Source organism: Spermophilus citellus, assembly GCF_964194105.1.
Source record: "Spermophilus citellus genome assembly, chromosome: 3".
Classification (NCBI taxonomy): domain Eukaryota; kingdom Metazoa; phylum Chordata; class Mammalia; order Rodentia; family Sciuridae; genus Spermophilus; species Spermophilus citellus.
The window spans coordinates 206996788-207001514 of NC_138184.1; positions in this window are offsets into that span (position 1 = coordinate 206996788).

A 4727-nucleotide genomic window follows, 5' to 3' on the forward strand; every position below is an offset into this window, starting at 1 on the left:
AAGTAGTAAAACAATGGTATGTATCTCATAGTTTCACTTGTTTTATATGCATGAATGTTTTGAAACTATACAGTTCCTCAATAGCTTCTCAGAATGTGAGAAGCACTAGTTCCCAGAAGCACTAGTTCACCCTCCAGCGCCCCCAAGACAGATACTCAGGCACTTTGGGGATCAGGCCACAAGCCTGCTTGCCCCAGTCACCCACCTTTGGCCTCTGGGATCCTCACCATTTCCCCCCAGAGACCCTCAGCTGGAGATAGGATGTTCCAGTTACACTCTGTGTTTGTTCAGACGGTATGTGACAAGTTTGTTTTTCACTTTGCTTCCTGCCTTTTTCTGTGACCTGCCCAATAAAAGAGTCCATCAAATGTGAACTCCTGCCACATGTGTTCCTCCTTATGCTGAGTGAGACTCAAGATGCAGGCCTGCACTGGAGAATCCTAGAAACTCAGAGTAAGAGCTTAAATCAAGAGCCAAAAGTTCAGGGTTTAAAGCAAAAAAAAAAAAAAAAAAAAGAGTACAAATTTAACTGCTTGGCAGTTGTGGAATCCTTGCCTCATCGCCCTCATGGAAGAAACTGTGTCCAAGCTGCATGGAGGAAAGCCCATGTGAGAGGCTTTAGAATTCACCTTGCTTCAGCCTGGAATGAATAGGCGACCAACCAGAACTGACTCATCTACCAGGGTCTTGCTGGGGCCTCACAGTACTTTTGAAGCCACACGCAAAAAAATGTATTTTCTTTCAAAAGCCACAAAGAGGGGAGGGGTAAAAATAAAGGGGGGAAAAAACAAAAACTCCAAGTTCAAAGAAAATGTTTCATATGATATAAAATTTTAACATTGCCTTTAAACCAACACAGCCACCAGATATGATTTTTCTCTTATGGAGGAAAGGACTGATGAAGGTAAAAGCAGGGCTAGGGCCACATAGGTATTGATGCAACCCTGCCATAGAGCACGGGCGCTACCAAGTCCTTCCTTCTGAGGGCTACTGTCCACCCAGCATCACGGATGTGCACGCAGGTGCAGGCGCACAGGTGCGGGAGTAGGAAGAGGGCCCAGGCCTGCACCTGCGCTTGTGCCTGCGCCTTCCCGGTCTCTGCCTTTAGCTTCCAGAAAGGGCCTCATGGCAGTTTAATTCATCTCATGAAAAGAATCCAAAAAATCAACTTCAAATCATTGCTTTAAATATTGATTTGATTTTTTCATGTTCCCAAGAGAATGTTCCGAAATGTATGATGTTTGTTTTGCTTTACAGATGTGTGCATTTGAGAATTTCGTTGTGGACGCAAAAGGAATATCGCTGTGGATGAGTAGGTTGGAGAGTGCCAGTGAGGGTCCTCCAGAGGACCAAACCAGGAAAGCTCCTTTCTTGACCAGCGGGAGCCCCAGCAAGCAGCCATGTGAAGGGAGCGGGAAGCCAGTGCAGGCTGGGAGCCAAAGGAGCTCTTGGAGGGCAAGTGGCCCTCTGAGTGGCCATGTAGTGCAGAACAGCTCTGAGCCTCAAAGACAAGCAGCAGATGGCAGCCCTGTGAACCTGGCCTGGGAACACATTGGAACTTGGTGCCTGCACCTTCTGAGTGGCGTTTCTGGCATCTACCAGTGAAAAACCAGCCTCTACCTCAAAGCAAAGCCTGTCCAAGGAAGGGGGCGTGACCTTTGTCCTTGGAAAGACCCACAGAGCACCCCTAGGCACATACCCACCCTGCTGAGTTGTTTATCTACAAATACCAGGAGATATCTGCTGCACCAGGTGTCCCTGACTCAGTCAGGCTACGTGGGGATCCATAGCAACCCCCTAGCAGCCACCAATCAGCATGAGACAGGGAAATACCTGGGATGTCAGATGACCCTCCCAGTAGTTTATGGTGGTTGATAACGTGTTGGGAAACCATGTAGTTCAGCACATACACCCCTCTTGGCTTAAACCAATCAGTTCAAACAAATCCCCCTCTTGTACTAACCAATCACCCCTACCCAATTTGTTCCCACCAGTGAATGTGCTAATCATGTTTTAGAGTTGTTTGATTTTCCCCCGGTGTGTGATGATTTGCTAAGAGATGCTATGATGTATGTGGGGGTCCCTGCCTTCCCCAAAGAATGTATAAAACTGCTGCAAACCCTGGGCTTGGGGCCTCTCAGTGTTACCAGTTGCTGTGTGTGCACACGGAGGACTGAGCTAGCTCACAATAAACACCTCTTTGCTGCTTAAATTGATCTTGGTCTCTGGTGGTCTTTTGGGGGTCCCAAATTCGAGCATAACACCAGTTCTGCAGCCTCTACCAATTTAGACTGAAAAATCACAGATCACTGATTCTGACCTATGCATCCTACCTACAGAAGGTCTCTTCTCTCTCTGGTGTGTTGAGAAACTAGTCCAGAACTTTAGCTCATGTGCGTGGTATCTAAAGAGGCAAGTGCAATTGTTGGTCCTAAAGTCAGCCTCAAATTCTGAGCAACAGTGGCAGTGGGATTAGGGTGGAAGTAGGGTCTGGTTCAGATTAAAGCCTTTTACTTGGAAAACTTCCTTTCTGGGTTTAGCTGTATAGTAGCTTTTTGGTCTTCAGTTTCAAGGTCTCTCCCCACCCATGAAGCACCACAACTGTCAGTCCCTACCCATAGGGTAGACTCAGGAGCCCAACTTTACTCCTGTTCCCAGAAAGGATTGGAAAAATCCTGGCTTGTCTCCCTGCATCCATGTTAATGAAATAAACACATATAGAAGAGAACAAAGGATATTTATGTGAGCATTTTGGATTGAAGAGCACTTAAAAAAAGGAAAAACCACAAACTTCCAAGGTAAAATATGCACAAAGAGTAAAATCACTGTCAAAAAAGAGAAAGTATGAGAAATCAGAACCCCCTGAATGGAAATTACTGCAAGAGCTGCACTCTTCAGAAGCAGGCTGCCCACAGAAAAGTATTAGAATATGGTGTCATTCCAAGTATGTGGGGAAGCTGTGCATAGAATATAAATGTAGCTGCTATCCTAAAGAACATCTGGCAATGCTCAGTAACCTCTGGGTTATGCGTTTTCCATGGTATAGTTGTATTCTTGGGTATCTGTCCTAGACAGATTCTCTCTGAATTCTGTGACTACTATATTTGATGATGGCCACCAAGTGGTAATCTGACTGTCCATGGGTGGATGTACAGTGGAGTGAGGCAAACTGTCACAGTCCCATCAGAGGATAATATTCTGGATTTGGAAGAGGCAGGTGAAATGTGTGTAAAAGATCATAGAAACATACAAATGAATAAAAAGTAATAAAAAATATGTGAATCTTTTTTAGTTAAATAGAATATATCCACAAAAAGTGAATATTGTATAAAACGGATAAAATACTACAATATACATTTTAAAATAAAAGAGTTTCTTAATGAAAGAATTCCAACAAGTAGAAGAGAATATAATTGGGTATGGGTAATAATACAAAGCACATAATTATAAAAAACAGAATAGGGATTTGGGGGGGGGGCTCTTTGAAAATGTTGCATTCATTCAGTTTGCTTGTCCCTGGGCCTAAAAATCACAGATAGTGAGTCCCCTTCTTTTGATTAAGGTAAACTACTGGTAACAAAATTAAAAAAATTTTGAAGCACTATCTGGGACACTCAGTACACAATGAAATTATGCATTCATTAATTTTCCCACCTGACTTGTATGCTTGAGCACCTAGCTTTTCAGCCCCAGCATGAACTACTTTTGTAATTTTATCGTCATCTGACCTTTATCGTAGTCTAACCTGGGTCTCATCTCAACCAGGCAATGTTCTCTGAAGTGACAAGAGAATGACAATGATTGGTGTCCTTGTCTAGGCATGCCTGACACACACAGGCTTCCTGTACTCTGTGGAAATGGTGAGAACTGGATCCCTCCCTCCAAACACCTTCCCTCTCCCATGCATTCATGGAAACACAAGCTGATCAGGCCATGCCTTCCAGGAAGATAAAAACTTCACATTGATCCTATCAGGTTTCAGGCAATTTTCAAATCAAATAAGCATCAATTCTTCAGATGAGTATTTGGGTTTTGTTTTCTGTCATCCTGTACCATGCAACACAGTTTATGTGTGCACTGTCTGTATCTGAGTGAATCTTTTGCCCTTTTCCCAGACCAGTGACATTGCTTAGCCGGATCAAAAACCTGAAGCTTTGGAGCTCCATCCATCAAACTTGGAAGAGCTTCCTTGGTATCAGGCATGTCCAGAGCCCTCAATTCCATGGAGGCTGAGCCAAGCACACACCTGGGCCCCAGCACTGGATGAGTTCACTGGATGAAGTCAGCAGTATTGCCAATGCCCTCAATTCTCTCTCTTTTTTAATGTTGTCAATTGACACACAACAAATAAACATATTTATGAACTACAATGTGATATTTCTATACATACATTCAGTTTTTGAACCTATGCCTGTCTCATCCTTAAAAGCTTATCTTTGAGAAGTTTTGTTCCATGACCCAAGTGTGGAGAGTCCATTCTCTCCACTGAACTCTACAACTTGCCACTATTTGCTGTCTGGGCCACAGCTTACAATCATCTGCCTCTTCTGATGTCCATAGTTTGTTTCCTTCCTTCCTTCCTTCTTTTCATCCTTCCTTCTTTCCTTCCTTCGTCCCTCTCTCCCTCCTTTCCTTTCCTTTTTATTTTTACTTTTTCCTCTTTCCCTTGTAATTTTTGTTATGACTCTCTTCCCTCTTTATTCCCTTATTTCTCATGATTATTCCTA